General features: G+C 41.1%; 1 long non-coding RNA gene across 1 annotated transcript; it reads right to left on the bottom strand.

Annotated features, from left to right (window-relative positions):
* Nucleotides 1-312: 312 nt before the first annotated feature.
* Nucleotides 313-15356, bottom strand: LOC121356662. Its single transcript, XR_005955604.1, has 3 exons — nt 15250-15356; nt 1621-1747; nt 313-435 (listed from the first exon to the last, which is right to left on the bottom strand). It is a non-coding gene; the product is annotated as an uncharacterized LOC121356662 (long non-coding RNA).
* Nucleotides 15357-17110: the final 1754 nt, after the last annotated feature.

Consider the following 17110-nt stretch of genomic DNA (forward strand, 5'->3'; position numbering starts at 1 on the left):
AGAAAATAGGAGGTGCACATGGCATGGGAAAATAAACGGGTTTAGTATTCTGTAGGAAATCCTGTGTGTTGGGGAATGAGGGTTTCTACATGGAAATACTCTACATGGTAACACTATCAGGTGTTGCCTGCACTGGTTCCAGTAAAGCAAGCACTGTGTCAGGTGGGCCTTTGCTCTTTAGATTTGCACTGATACCTTAATTCAGCTGGTCCTTTGTTTATCCAAAGATGTAATTATAGAATTCATACAGACATCATGGCTGAGATCTTCAAAATACTGCTTTTTTGGAAGGCAGATACCTGTGAAGGTCTGCTCTAGGTGACTTATCCTCAGTCACAGAGTGAACCTGATCCTCAGCCAAAGCTTCTGAGTCTTCCCCAGACTCCGATTTTTCTCACACAATCAGCTTATTCTCTGTGAAGTGTGGTTTCAGACCTATAAAATTCAGTTCAAACTGTGAGCATAGTTACAGCATGCAGTTCAAAACTTTAATTTTCTATTTAAAAAGAAACCAGACTCCATAACAGTGAGGGTAAGGGATGTCCAGGAAGGTTTCCTTAAGAATGAAAATAGTACTGTTTTATTCAGTATGAAATGAAATTTGGTGTGGTTTTATTATTTCTGGAATCAAAAATCTAGGTACTTTTCTGAATTAAACCGCAACTGCTCTCATAGCAACTCAGATACTGTCCCATCCTTCCTGTGTTCTACACCAAGAACCTCAAGTGTAACTAGATAGGGATGTGTACATGTGTGCTCACTGGCTTGGTCTCTCACAAACATCTGCTGAGGAGTACCTTATTTGTAAGAAATGTGAGTTTGGCATAAAAAAGGTCAGAAAATTTCTATCAGAATAATTTTCCTAAAGAAAACAGCTTTCAGGTAGATGGAATGCTTTATGACTATATAAAATTCCATTTTTCCATAGAAAATTGTATTCTGGTCAAAATTTAATATTCACTTCACTGAAGGTACATGAAAAAATAAGGAAACATTGTCCTAAGTGGCACTTATTCACATTTTTTACTGGCTGCACTGTGAAGTGTAAATCCAGAGTAACTTCCTCTGCCTCATTCAAGTTATTTTGACTTATCCTGTTGCAAATAAGTTTGAAATCTCAGTCTGGTTCTTGTGATTAATATCTTTACCTTCTAGGTTTATACATACAGAGAAAAATGTAAAAAAAACCCCAGTGCAATTCAAACCAAGAGTTTTAATGGATTCTGCATCAGGACTGTTGTAAAGAGTTCTACCTCCCAGAGGATTTGGTTTCAATACCAGTGGTTAGAATACGTCAGAATGTGTAAATTTATAATTAAAAGTAAAAACATACAAACAAGTACTTAAAATAATTTACAAATATATTTTTATCAGCAATAATTTGAAAATGATCAGTGTTACACAGAACACTGGCTCAATTTTAAAGGTTAGGTACATCTTCCACTAAATTAAACATACCTTAAAATATCTTTAGATCTGATGACTGAGTAGTTTAACAGCATTTTAGCAATACTGAAACATTCTTGTAAGTCTTTAGACTTATTTGTAGGCCAATATATTTTCTTTTTCACTTGCTAAAAAAAATTAATCATTTGCTTTAGATAAAGAAAGAAAAATTACCATGAGATGAGGTGTGTCTTGTCTTCAGGAAACCTCAGACCATTCCCACAGAAGCCAAACACTGGTACAAAGTCTTTGTATTACTGGAAGTACTTTACGATCTGGAGTATGAGGCAATGGTAGTTCCCTGCATGGATTCAAGTGGAGAAGTTAGTTATTAATATGCAAATGCTACTTTTTATTTTTAATTCAGCTGGTTTGCAGCAGGCCAGATCACTTCATCTAAAAGTATCAATTAAAATGATCATGAGTGCTGCACTGCTTCAGCGTGACAGGTATCACCTTGAGCAGGATCTCTTGTAATTGGCTTTTAATGCTTTTCCAAAGGAGTGCCAATTTTCTGCATCTAATAAATAACTAAGTTGGGGTAATTCTGTTCTCCAAGGCAAATATATAAAGTGAAGGAAACAGGATGAGAGCAAATTAATCCCCAGTGTAAACTCACTGACTCCAGTGGTATTACACTAGAAATACTTGCAGATTGGGGTTTCTTATGTAAAAACTGATGTGAATTGTGCCTAATAAGAAAGTACCTTAAATCATGCCTTGGGCAAAATAGCTCAGTTAATCCCAAAATGTTGTTGCAAGAAAATCCCTTCCTTTCCACAGTTTTCTAAGGGAGCTATAAGGCATGTTACATATCCAAGCTTTCCAAGGAATTTAAATAATTTATTTTCTTGATTCAGATCAGCCTAATATTTTTGTGAAGCATTTTATTGGCTAATTTTCATCTCTTTCCCCCTCCCAGCCACAAACCAAATAGATTTATAAGGTTACTTACTGCAAAACTTCACAGTTTTTCAGTCCGCTCTTGCATATATTACAGAAAATGCCAATTCTGCTTCCTCATCTCTAAGCCCCTAAAATAATCTGGGCCTCCTTTTAATTCTGCTTGTATGAAGTCAGGAAACATTTTCCTAGAGTTACATGAGCACTAAGTAACACAGTTGCACAGAAATTATTTTTTAAAATTCCACTGTATAATAAAACCAAAAGAAAATGAAGTGAAAATGGCCAGTGTAATGAAACATTGGCACTCAGTCAGAAGTTAGGTGCTGAGTTTTACTCTCATTCTCCTGCCCTACCCTTTCTAAAATACTATAAGAGAAAATAAACACTAAGATGACAATACTGAAATAAGCCCTAAAACATTTCAGAAAAAATCTCTGCTATGATTGTTTCCCTTTGTAATTGACATATACACTGGTAAATCTTTTTGACAAAATAATGTTTACAGGCAAAAAGGATTCTGTCAAAAAATTTTCAGCCAGCTTTCCAAAGGAACACTGCTGTGAAAAAGAAAATATCTTTCCCAATGCGTCTGTGTGGTGCAACTGTGCCCATTTGTGACTGATCCTCGAGCCCAAGAGTTTCAGGTTTGCCCCAGTGCTGTGTGATTTCTTTCTTTCCTACCGATTGCTTTCATTTCTGAAGATGGCAGCTTTCACATGACCAGAGCATGCTGCTCCCTATTCCCTTCTCAGCATTTTCACGTGCAAAACAGCAGCCACAGAAGGCCACTCTGCTTTGCTGGTGATGTGCTACACATCCGACCTGCTTGCAGTGCTGGCAGTCTGAAATATTGCTGAGTAGGGGCAGCAGGAGCTGGATCTTAATGATTTGCCCCCTCCCAATCATTTGGGTTCATTGATTTCTCTAATTAAATATGCGTTCCACTTCACCATTATTCCCAATGATCGCATTTAATCTCAACGACAGGGCCAGAGATACAAGAGCCTTTCCTTACAAACTGCTTTTGCAAGCCCTGCTGTTCTGTGGGGGCTCTTGGATGCCTCCAGGTATTTGTCCAGGGCTGTTTGGCTACATCCTCCTTTCCTCATTGAATTGTTTTCCCCTGTGTATTCAAGCCTCTCCTCCTTTCAGCTGAACCTTCCAGCTTTGCTGTAGAGGGCTGGGGCTGCAGTTCTGTCTGACAGTCGTGTATGTAAAGCTGATTTATTTGGCTGCTGTGGCTCTGTGCCAGGTAAGAGGCCGTCTGAATGGTGAAGCTGTTAGGAAACTAATTGCATGATGGACTGCAGTTACAGGAGAGTCTTCACTGTTTGCTTCATCTAATCACATTTGCTACCAAGGATGTTTCTTGTTTGCCCCTTTTCCACTGTATGAATTGGAAGAATACTAGGTTTACACAAGGGATGGGCTTGGCTGATTGGTTCCCAAGCCTGTATCACTATCTTGTCAGTCCCTTCATTTGTTAAAGAGACAAAAATACTGTCACTGCTGTGAGTGTTCCCTTGCTTGCTCAGACTGGGAGGCTTTGAACTTGCCAAGCTCTATGTTCAGCTCTTCAGCATTCTTGTTTGTTCTTCTTGTGCTGATGAAGTCACTAATCTCTAAATGAAGGGCAGGGAGCTGTTTGGGTTAGCAATTTCATCATCTTTAACAGAGAAAACAGAAAGCTTTGCAATACAGGTGGGTTAACAAGAAAAAGATTTCCCTCTATCTTGCTTCCAAATGTCTTTCTGAACAGTAAGCCTGAACTGAAACCTTGGGTTGCAAAATATCAGCCCATGGAAAGAGCAAAATCATGGAAGAACTCAGTGCCACCAAATCACCTTTATGTGGGCCATGCTCCATTTCCTTGCCAGCAAACATCCTCATTAGGCATTTAGATGACAGAAAAGCAGCCATACTGCTGCTTGCCTTCACTGTTTCTACTCTGGGAAGAAGTGTTGGTAAATGGTGGGCCTACTGATAAGCTAAGAGATTTCCACCCTCAAACCACAGCTCCCATGGGGCCAGTGCCAACCACTCCTCCCCAGTAGCACCAGATAGTTTGCACGGCAGCACTGATGCTGTTTCCATGCTGCTGGTGATCACAGTTTTCATTTGAGGGGTTTATGTTCATCGTCCTTATGGCTACCAGGTTCAAGTCAACATTGACTGCTACCAAACTAGAGAAACTTGAGGTGAAAACTCTGAGTTTCTGCTGATTCCAGCATAAAACTTTCTCCACAGCCAGCACCTGCCTCCTGGGAGATGCATGCTGAAGTTTGAGCCCAGACCACACACTGCCACAGGGGAATGGTGGCAAATGGCTTTATGCATATTTTGCAGACCTCTTATATGAAATAGCTTTAGAACACAGACTTATTTAAGCCACTTTCAGGTAACCTTCACCTGTTACATGTTTCAAACTGGACACGTATTACTCAGCTTTTCATTCTTAGCTAGTGTTACTCTACCTTTTCCTTTGCATAATTAATTAATCTGCTGGTCCTTTCTTTTTGAGGCCAAGGGAAAGTCTCCCATCAACTTCACTGAGCAATTTCAATTATCAGGGCAATTTCCTCCCCTCCTTCACGTTCTCAAAGACCAAAGGCATATTGGAAGGTGTGTGCTTGCAGCAGTCTAACTGAGCTCTAGGAGGTGTTCCCTCTCAAAGCCAAGAACTTCAAATGGGAGCTTGCACCCAGTGGCAACAGCCAGCAGGCAAAGGGAAATGACAGCCAGAGCTTAATGCAAAAAGTCTGTCTGACAACTTTGCTACATACCCTCAAAGAACTCAGAGAGAAACTCTTCTCAGCTGAAATCTTATTTACAACCCCTGGTGTTCTTTCTGCAAGAACAGAGTAATTTTTAAAGCAAGATTGGCTACAGCTTTCTCCATATTCTAAGGTAGCCACTAAGAACTTTGAGACAAGCGGAGTCTCAGAATCTCAGGATGTTGCAAATTTCTATCTAGTTCCCTCATTCATGAATTTCAGCCCAGGCTTGAGGAAGTCCAGCCAATAGATCACCTTAGATCTTCCCCATACACTTCCTCATGTAGGAATCTGCAAACCTAGTCAAGCCCCAGGAAGTCACCCTTCCTTTGCAGGGCCACACTTCTCAGCAATAAGGGGCAGGATGACTCTGGAAACAGAAACATTCACAAAACAAGATAGCTTTGCAGAACTTTTCAGAACTTGGACTTCTGAATAGGAAAGGTTTGGGGAATTAGGGTTTCTGGGGAAAGTGGAAAAAAGGAAATAATTAAAACAGGATGATGAGTAGAGACTTACTTTGATATACCCAATCATAAATTTTAGCAGAGAAGCAGAGTCTGGTTGTCCTTGTGATACAGCACATCAATAAGCCAGGACTGCTCTGTGATATTCTGTACAAACTAGACTTTATTTGTCTCTCCTTGCCCTGAATTTTTCAATTCAAAGAGAGACTGCAGATTTGATAAGCAGGAAAACTACAAGGAAAAGCTAGATCAAGATGAAACATATATGCTGCCTGGTCAGATGATGGTAAGAGAAGATGTAGGCTTTGTGGAGCCTGAGGACATTCAGAACGTTGTAGAAACACTGCAGAAAAGAACCAGTAGCCATGCTACTGCACTGGTGGCAGCTTTGAAAAGATCAGGTTACTCTAGCAGATTTCTTTTACACAGTGAGTACCAGCAGTACCAAATGTATGCATGTACAGAAACCCATTTTCTATCTGTTCTTTCGTGCATCTCCCTCTAAGCCCTCGCATAGTTTGAGCTGCACATCCTCCTCACACACCACACTCCCCCAAAAGATTAGCCGTGCTTATCTCGTGTGTGCCCGGGGAGCATGCGCAGTGTGCCTGGGCAGGGAGTTCTTGGCCAGCCCACTGACATTTTTCTGGGTCCTCCTTAAAAGCAATTAGCAGCTTCCCCCTTTAACTTCAGAGGGCAAATTCATCATGGAATAACTTTCCTGCAGTCGGTACAATTAGCAGGAATGCGTTTGACCCCAGCTTCACCTTTTCCGAAATGCAGTTCCTGGTACAAAGTGTTGCAGGGATCTTGAGAGTGACATGTTATGAGTAACTGGATGTCAGGATCATTGTGAGAAAACAAACAAATCTCCAAATAACTGGAAAGTCCTGAACCAGAAACTGGCATAATAAAAGTAGAAATAATTGCTATCTTCCCCTTGTTGCTTCTCCTTTCTCATAATACAAAACCCGTGCAATGTACCACAGCCCTCACCCCAAACATGTTCCGTTACCTATCATATCTTATCACTGCCAAAAGTTGTGGTTTTATGGCTGCTGCATCGCGGAAATGTAAATATCAACTTTCACAGAGACAATGACTGAAACACTTCTCAGTGCCATGAAGAAAGGGAACCTTTTGTTTAATTCATATTTTTCTTATGCAGCTTGATATTTAATTCTTTTTTCCTAAGGAAACAACAACGGCAATCTGCCTAGGCTTATACTGCTCCTCAATTCATATGTAGAAAAGAACCATCTATCTTAGAGCTAGGAGGCTGGGATTCCTAGGTCAGAAGGAAAGTCCTGGACACCCACCAGACCAGCAGTGCTGGCATGTGGCACCCAGTCTCAGCTGTGGTGTACTCTGGGCACAATATTCTTATTTCTTGAGAAATAACACACACAGTGACTGCCCTGCCCCTTCCATGATGTATATACCTCTTTCCCATGTCATACATGGTCTAATCCTATTCCTTGAGTATCATTTGCACAGTAATCCTTTTCCTCCTGTGACAAAACAACAGAACTCCATTTCCTTCACTGTCACTTGTAGAACAATCCCTTACTTCTAGCAGCATGCAGGCAGAAATCCTTTATCTTTGTGCCAAACACAAAATGATCATCTCTAGCTTGCCTCCAATATGTTTGACAATGCAGCCCTTATGTTAATTCTATGAAACACACCACAGTCCTTTTATTCCCAATTTATCCAAACACAATTTTCATCTGACTGCTGCACAGTATAAAATACAGTAGTGAAAAATGCAAAGTCCATTACAAATCAAAATGCTAACACAGCCCAATTTTTTTAAAATCTGTTTTAAAAACTTCAACTTTTTCAAATATTTAAAGAGAGAGACAAAAACAAGTATATAGATATTCTAGCATCTTTGACATTACTTTTTTTTTTTTCCTTTTGCTTCCCTCTTTATCAATGACATGATGAAAAACAATAATGGGGAGGGGAACAAGAGGAAGATAGAAATTTGGCAGTGACTTAGATCTTGAAACCAAATTCAGCCTTTTAAATTACTCTGGCTTGGGTACTTTACATGTGAAAGATTTTTTCTTTTTTTTTAAGCTAAAAAATGTTTTGGCTCAACACACACACTCCCACCCCACTTGTATCAGACCAATTACCAAAGCAAATCAGAGTGAGAAGAGAGCAGTGACCAGGACTGCTAGTGTCATCAACTGAACAAGTAATTTAGCCTGCTTTACCCTGAGCCCTATCCAAACTCAAAGAGATACCTGCTTAACCAGGGCTTAACAGGAACCCCTTACCTGTAGCTGATCCCTAGGAAGCTGCAGAAAGAGGGGCATCTGTTGGGGGTTGGGAATTAGCCCCCTAATTTGATATTCCCTGTACACAGCAGCATTGCATTTAGTGATGATTTGCATTTAAAGTGATCCTGTTTGTTTATTTTGGATTCCTATTTCCACCCTGCTGCACAGCATGCTTTCAAAACAGGGCTTAATTAATAAATGCTAAGTGTGACCTTTTGCAGAACCCCCAGTTTAGACCCATTGATTGATTGCCATGGGTTTTGCCTGCTCTTGGGCTGCCATATGTCTGCCAGGTTTGGTTTGGCACTGCATCTTTGGTTACTGCACACAACTTCCTTGTAACAGGACTGAGCCATACCTCTAGGTGCTCCTGTGTCTGTGACTTGCTTAGACATCCTGAGTGGCTGGTGCATTTGAGGCACAGATTTCCTGTGTTTGCTGCCAGAGCAGTTGTGCTTGGTGCCTTTAGCTCCTGACTGGTACAGCCACAAGGGCTGCTGAATGAAATTCTGGGTGGAAAACCACCACTGCATTTCCTGAACAAAGATAATAATTATGGTAATTGTATCGCTTTAGCATTTCTTGCCTGTGTTTATGAAAAAACGGTGTGAGCCAATGAGAACAGCAGCTTCTTCCTTTCAAATTAAGTTGTGTTTTGGAATAGCAGGGTAGATAGGATAAGACTTTTAGTTTGCTATGTTTTCTTCTGCATCATTTCAGTGGTGCATTACACATTCACCACAATCCTTCACCTCTACTCTCACTTTTATGGCAGTGTTTTCCTTTTCCTCCTCTGCTGTCACGGGCATGCTAATCTTTTGTGTCACAAGCAGCATAACCCCTCCTTTATATGGGCCTCCTCCTGCCTGTGCACAGTCCTGAATTATACAGTTAAAAGAAAAAATAATTTCCACTACAAGTGTAAAACATTGCAATTTTTGCCATTGTTATTTTTATTTCCATTACCACTAAATCCTGTCTGGATTGAATAATTAAGCAGCTATTTGTGTCATGGGTTTCAATGCTGAACATAACCCATTAACCCCGCAGGAGCAGGGTCCTTGAATTCTGAATAATTCTGGGACTAAGCTGTGATGAATCAGGACTGAGATAAGAGCCATGCATCTCTAAAAAAACTGGAGCATGTTCTTGGCACTCAAGGTTTTTTTCTGTGATGCAAGCAGTTTCTGCTCTTCCTTTTTTGTTTTTTTCTTTCCTCATTCAACTGACTGTCATGGGAAATGCAGAAAACCTCTATTTAGAAAAAGTGCTTGCTATAGCTCATTCTATTATTTTCTTATTTTTCCCTCTGAAATATTTATATGTAAAGAGCATCTTACCATTCTTTGAGGCTCATCTGTTTGTATTTCTTATTCTGTTCTTGAAATTGTCATAAATCTCACTCTGGACTCATTTTTCCCTTCAGACAGAGCCTTATTAGCTGTAACTAGTCTTGGACATGTTGATACAGCATGGTTGGGTGGGCACAATCAGTAGCAACATTCCTGGCACCAGTATGAGTGTACTGGCCTGTCTACCTCACAAAAATGAAACCACTGCTTTTCAGGTCATAAAGAATCTTAAGTTTTCTTATAGTAAATTAACACTTTTCAGAACAGCATGGAACCAGAACCTGATGATGGATGCAGGATTGAGGGCTGACTAAGGGAATGTGTAAGCATCTGCAGGGGAAGGACCTTTGTTTCTTGAAGAAAATTTGGCATTATAGTAATAAAGAGAGAAGTTGCCTATGATACCTAACATGAAATAGGATGAGCATGCTAGTGAAGTTTAGACATTTTTTGCAATATCCAAAAGTATCTTTTTCCCTTTGTCTTCCTTTTTCTTCTTCATTACCTCATTTTTTCTCCCTGAGGAAGAAACAATAATTTAATTCTGATTAATATACAGAAAGTCTCCTACAATTGAGATGGTTAACTTACAGTGAAATAATTTATGAGCCACAGCTTTGGCTTAACTGAATGTCTTCTGTGCATCTTTAGCTTTGCTTTATGGACCTCTGAGAACATAAGGCTTCACCATTTAAGCAGGACCTGTAGTTGGTGCTGGAGATTGAAGGGGCTTCCTGAAGTAAGACACTGACCTGTCTTGGGAAAACTGCAACAGTGTGAAAGCTAGACAAAAACATAACCACAGCAGAAACCAGCTTGCACATCTGTGAGCTGCCTCCAGCTCCTCGTAAACAAGAGCTGTAACCTCACTGCCAAAGACTGAAAGAGCCCTAAGAGAGACCTGCTGTTCTACTTGTGCAGAAAACCTTTCTCCCACTTTCTCCATAGAAATAGCAGGAGTGGAGAAGGTCCTGTTCCTGTTCCTGGCATCCCAGCCCACCCACTTGCTAGGGAGACATTCAGTGGACTTCAGCCACCAATGGTGGCTGAATAAGTGAAACAAAACTGCAGAAATAAACTGATGGTGTGCACAATGCAGGGTGCTAATGGTCAATGGCTGAGATGACCAAACTTCATGCACATGGCTTGCAGCCTGGGTCTTTCTCAGTGGCCTGTGTGCTTGGGGTGAGTTCTGCTGTCTTTTGCATATTAGGAGCCAGCTTGTTCCCTGAAGCTGTGGAGACACGTGCTGCTGGCTGAGAAGGACCTTGCTTCAGCCTTGGGCCATGAAGGCAGGTGTCACACTGCCACCTCTGCTGCTGTCACTGCCATGATGACCCAGGATGTAGTGCCAGGATGTGTTTCACTAAGCAGGGATGTCGCTGAAGCGACTCTGGATTGACAGGCAATAGCTGTTCTTTCCCATACCGAAATGCCACATGCTCCTGAAGGACTGGAGACTGCTACTGTGGTCCCTGGTGTTGCACACGACATGCCACAGTGACAGGTTCTCATCTAGCCTGTAGATGTGTGCTTCTCAAGGAGAAAATTGCAGTCTGGGGAGGCACTCTGTGGGCTCAGTGTGTACAGGAAACAGCTAACAGAAGAAGGCTGTGGTGTTGGAGAGGAACATGGCACAGTTGCATGAGTCAGTCTGGTAACAGAGTATTAGAGAATAAATTGCACTACCCCCAACCTTAAGGACTGCAGATAATGCACAGCAATGAAGTTTTATCTGTGCTCAAGTACATATTTTTTATGCAGCTAAAGCTATGTCACAGATGTTCTTCACTAGAATAGATTTTGCCTTTGCTAATCCTGTATTAATCTGCTGGTAGAGCCTGAGCTGCGTGATTGCCACTGGGCTCCTTGCAGAGAGGAGCCTCTGGTCACGAAGGGCACAGTTCCTCGGCAGAGCTGCAGCTGGGGTTCAGGTTTGCTGTGCCGGGGAGAACCCCGTTCCTGTTCCCAGTGCGGTGCTCTGCCAGGAGAGGGAGCTAGGACTCTGGGATTCAGGGCCCTTTGATGTTTTCTGTTCACAAACCATGGAGGTGTTACGGCTGTCCAACGTAGGCTTTGCTGTGTGGCTGAGTGAGTGTTCAGGGGGCTCATGATTTTCTATGGAGGCCACCTACTGAAGTGGTGTTTGGTTCCTGCTGGAACTCAGAGGACTCTGGCGCTCTGAACTGTGTTTTGAGGCTCTCAGTCCCTTTTTTTGAATGCTCTGCTGGGTGAACTCCAGTGGGAGTTTGGGCTGGGTGAGAACAAAGTGAAGCCTACAGATTCTGGAATCATCAGTAGGTTTAGAGCCACTGCTGGAGTGGAGAAGGCAACCAATGGGTGCATAGCAAGGCAAGCAATGGCTGGGAGGAGGGAAAATTTTTGGTTAAGGCTGCCATGTGGCAAACAGATGTTGGACAACATTTCTTTTAACCTAAAAACACATCAGCCTTCTTCCCCCTGCAGTATATGTGTTTCATTTTGAACAAGTAACTGGCAGCTGGAGAAAGTTATTAGAAAATGCTCCATCTATATTCCGGCACTTGCAACAGCAGCAAAATTACCTATTTCCTATTCTGCCCAAGCTTTCTGCCTCCTTTCTTAGATATTGTTGGCCTCAAGTCAAGTTCTGCTTAAGTTATGTATCAGAAAGGGAATAAGTGGAGCTCCAACCTTGTTTAAAGTGTAGAAAAGGGAGTTTAAACAAAGCTGGCAGAGACACTGACTCAACTATTATCTAGGTTTTGGATGCGGTTGGGCCTGCTGGTAAAAAAACCAGGAAATAAGTGAGAAAACAACTCTTAAAATGTGAAAACCAGCCAAATCTACAGGGCTCCACTCTGTGTTCAAAAGTCTGTAAGTGCTGATAAAAGAGCACACGTGATGTGGAAGTGCTGTGTCATTATCACCGGCCCTTTCAGTCTTATTATCGTTTCAGTTTTCTCCGAGTTATGAATTCATGTCTGGCAAGGGAAGAGCATGCTAGTGAAATCTGGTAGTGTTTCCTACCTGATTTGAAAGTAAGAACAGAGTAATTTGTTTGGGACAATTTTGGAAATTAGAAGAGCTTCTCAGACAGAACTGGGCTTTGTTAGCCAGGAAGGGGCCAAGCTAGAGAAAATATTGTTGAATAAAGCACAGTGTGAGCAGACACTGGAAACAGTAAATAGTAAGGGAGGCTCCTTCCTAAGAAATGTATTTTGCTGGCTCTGTATGAGTCAGAAAAACCCTGTGATCTGTTGCCCTCGTTGCACATTACCCTGTGGTCCAAGGGGTCGGCTTTGGCTGCTGGTGGCTGGGAGGCACCAGCAGTCACTGCAGAGCACTGGAAAGAAGCTGCTCCCAGAGGAGTGGCCAGTAGCCATCAGGGTGCAGGAAGTGTTGGTAGCTAGTCCCTCAGGTTTATGGCTCTTAGTATTTCTATCTTCAGAAAGGGCTCTAACTGATCAGGATGAATGGTGTGGAGTTGTGCATGCAAGAGCTGTGGTTGTGACTTCCTATCTCTGTACCAGCCAACAAGTTATTATAAAAATAAATACCTCAATGGCAGCAGCAGCACCCCCAAGGGCCTATTTACTTCCACTGGCATGAACTAATTCCTGCAGAGGAGCTCAAGCCAAATCCTGCAGAGACCAGCAGGAATCTCTCCAGGCTCTTGCAAAGGCAGTTTGCACACTGGAGAAAATGCTGGTGCTTGGTCATATTTATTGCCATGTCAGTTAAAACATGTTGTCAGTTAACACCTTCCCTAACACAACATATATTTTCTAAAACTGAAGGAAAGTGAGCTTTTTTACCTCCTTTTATTCTTCAGGTAGTTATTCTGATTTATTTCTGAAATTGCACAACACACTAAATGCTGGTTCGTGAAGTGGCCGGGGATCAATTATTACCTTTTCATGTGCAAACCGATCTTAAGGCATCTATCAATCTCTTATAGTCCTATCTACAGAAGATATGTTCAATTTCAGAAAACAGAAAACATATAAGGGAAGCTAAGGCAGGGTGACATTTGTTTTCCTTGGCTTGCTCTCTAGATGTTTGATGGGTGAGTTTATTATCTATAGTAACAATGAACAAGCCAATACACGCTTTTCAAGGTTTACAGGTGCGTTAATGTAACTTGCTCATTTAATTTGGATCTATATCCTCCTGAGAAGGGCAGAAGATTTTCATTTTCAAGGCCTTATTTAGCCATAAAATGTGTATCCCTTTAGCTAAGAGCAGATCTATGAATTTCATTTCATTTGGTGACAGGAGAAATAGCGATGTATGTATCACCCTCTCAATAACTGCTATTAAAAGGTGTGTGTTTCATGAAGAAACAGTGTGTTCCATGTCATAACATCTTTCATGAAATATAATTCAGGGCATTTGTAGCATAAGTATTTGAAAAGTATCAGTTCACTCTTATTTCAAGAGTGTGGGGAAAATACAAGCCCCTTATGTGGCTGGAGCTGGCCATCTGAAAAATTAGGATGGATTTTGCTGGCTCCAACAAAGCCAGTAGGAGATTTTCTATGGCCTCAATGGGGCCAAAAATTCTCCTAGATTTCATACTATTATAGATATTGTACAATTTAGCCACCAAGGTCATTAAAATGCTATAATCCCTCGTGTGATACATGATGGGGTAAAAGCACTTACAAAGGTATTGCTTTCTAAACTGGTGTAATTATAGTGGTAATTCCCAGAGAAGTATTGCAAATGCATTTCCAGTTCCAGTTTCTCAATTTTTTTGTCTGTGTTCATTACAGTAGTGATATGCTTCTGTCTAAATCTTGTTGATGTCCTTCCAGAGGCCACTAAAAACCCTAAAGTAAGTAAAGAAAAATTTAGTTGATGATTCTGACTGGCTTCTGAGTTGCTGCCTTTTGAGCCCTGTCCCTCAGCTCATAATCTATAATGTTTGCTCTTATACTACACAGACTACTCGCTCCTTGTTTATATTCATCCCCTTACAGTTTGTCTAACTTAAAGAGAATTAGGGAAAAAAAGGAGAAAATTCAAGTCCTTGCCACACCAAATGTGGATGCTTTGGGCCTAACAAGCCTGGGACAGCTGTCAATACTGAGCTGCATTTTCAGTCCCTGGGAAGTGTGCAGCTGGGCAAAGCTGCCCTGTGGGGCACTGGGGGCTGCTTTGGCTGGGCTCTGGTGACAGAGCGTGGCGCTCAGGCTCAGAGCACAGGTCTGCCCCTCCTGGCAGTGCAGAGAACATGAAGCTTCTCAAAGAAACTGACTTGTGATCCCTCCTTTTCCAGTTTTAAGAAAGGAAAAGGTCTCTGAATTATGGCAAAAAAGGATTCAAACTGAGATAAACAAGAGTCTTGCAAGGGGTGAGAAGAGGGCCTGACTGTTTCCTGATGGTGATCCTCTCAAAAAATTATGAAAATCAGCTAGAGGTAAATAAAATTAAATGTTGTCTTTATGACAAGTGCGAAACGTGATCTTAGGGCCCACTTATTTTTAACCTTGCAGTTGCACCATATTCCTCAGTGGCTGGGGATGAGGCACAGAGGTGTTGGAAGCTCTGGTATTTTTCTTTCCCCAGGGCTTGAAATTAGCCTCATGTGCTTTGTACGTGGGTGATACAGGAATTTCCATCTGCTCTGAAGATGTCTAGATGTGCGTTTGTCTTTGGTTCATAAAGCCACCTCCTTTCTACTGCTTAACTAAACTCTCAGATGTTATTTGAACAAAGAAGTGCTGTTCTTTAGGAAGAAAACCAGGAATAAGCCCAGCGTATTTATTCTTTTCCTTTGAGTGTTTTAGTCCTTTGACTAATGCTGACAGGATTTCTGTTCCTGGTGTGTTGCTAGCTTCTTCACAGGTGCTACCAAATAAATACATCATTTTGGGACATGATTTCTTACAACTGCCTGGCAAATTGCAGTGATGCTGTCAACTCATTCCTCACATGCTTTTATCAGACAGATACCAGACTAAAGACTAAATGAACAACATCTACTTTGATCAGATACAAGATTAAACATCAAATGAACAATACTTACTAGGCCTAGATTTGAAATGGTCACTGGGTTCACTGTAGTTTTACATCTCCTCATTAGCCCCTGGAGGCATCCAGTCACCAACAGAAAACATTGCAACAAGGAGCTTTGTGTCTTCTAACATAGAAGGAAACCTGCAAATAATAACATTTTGATTAAATACACCCCCTGAAAGCTGGTGATATCTCAAACAGATTACCAATTTGGACTTTCAGAAACCATGCAATTCAGTGTTTCTTAAGAACGAAAAACATACAACATTTACATCTCACAATTTCATACATTCTTTTCTAGTAAATAAAGCCAGGAATTTCTATTTTTTCTTTAACAAGAATTTTGATGATGTTTAGTACATGTGTATAATACACAAACAGTCTATGAAATCCATGTTTACAGCTTTGTTGAGAGTTAAAGACACATAGAGGTGAGTGCATATAACACTGACCTGAGATTCAAAGTGCTACCACCATGCTCCCACCTGACTGGGAAAGACCCAGTTCTTCCATAAGGTTTTGGATTTAATTGTGTTTTTTTTTTTTTTTTTTTTTTTTTTTTTTTTTTCTTTTTGACTCGAGGTCTTTTGGCTGGCATAGCTAAGAAGTCACCACATTCTAGGCCAGGATCTCCAGTATTTACCCAGCAGGTGCTGCAGCCCTTGGTGACTGTGACAGTTTGTACCACGGTACGGGGGACACAAGATGGGTTTAGCAGCTGTGTTGGCCACGTAGGTAAGCAATGCACAAATTGAGCCCTTTAACCAAGATTTTATGAAGCAGAGAGCTGCCATATATTTCACTGATATAAAAGGGCTCAAATCTCCCAACTGGTGGCTTTGGTTGCTATAATAAAGTTGTACTAAAATTAGTACCTGATATATTAATTTTTTTTTTTTTTTTTTGGTGATAAATAGCTTGATCAGTTCTGTGAGAATGAAAGAAAACTTGATAGGACATATAATCTACTGGGACAGCAGGAACTCTCTGTGGTTACTCATGTATCTACAGGGGAAACAGGAAAGCAAGAAAATGTAGTGCTTCAAGCATATTCTAAATAGATCATTGTGCAGAAAAATTCTCTCATCACAGAAACCAAAAGGTTTATAACCAGGACAGGCAGTGCCTGCTCTGCAGTGACAGCTTCATGTTTATTTATTCTAGAAAGAATAAGAAGGAGATACTAAAGTAAAGACAGGATAATTTTATTCCCAGATCAAATAAAGGAACACAGAGTGTGTTCTCAACAAAGTGATTACTTTAGGGGGAACTAATACAATGAATGTTATTAAATTAAACAACTTTTTATAGGGCATCTCACATTAAGGATTTTAGTGTAAGTAATATTTCTGTCAGGCAAAATGATGCAAGACAAAATAGCTTTTATAGAGGTATTCCTTAATACAAATATTCCTGCAAAAATGTAGTCAATCTAGTATACTTCCTCTGTAGCAAATTATCACTTTGCATAACAGCTCTGAGAAACAGGGATGTCAGGAGCAAAGATGACTATTCTCCTAGATGACTAGATGCCTGAAATCTTTGATTTTAAATTAGCTTTTAGGAGCTAGTATACATAAAGCTAGTATACATATCTGCTCAGCACAGATAGCTGGGAGAAATCCTCAGCTCCATAGGAGCTGTCTTCAGTGCAAATCCCAGCGCCTTGCCTGTCTGCCCTTGCATCGCATGGGAAGCCTTAGGAGTGAACCCTCGCAGGGCTGAGCATGAGGTGCAGCTAAGCTGGATTTTTTACAGAAACCATGCTTTCTCAGAGCATTTACTCACACAGGCTGTGGCAATCAGAGCTAAGAATTGTGGACCTACTGCTTCTTTTCCAGTCCTGAAAATGGACATCCGTATATCACCAC

This window comes from Pyrgilauda ruficollis, unplaced genomic scaffold, assembly GCF_017590135.1.
Source record: "Pyrgilauda ruficollis isolate IOZ18807 unplaced genomic scaffold, ASM1759013v1 scaffold11, whole genome shotgun sequence".
NCBI classification, from domain to species: domain Eukaryota; kingdom Metazoa; phylum Chordata; class Aves; order Passeriformes; family Passeridae; genus Pyrgilauda; species Pyrgilauda ruficollis.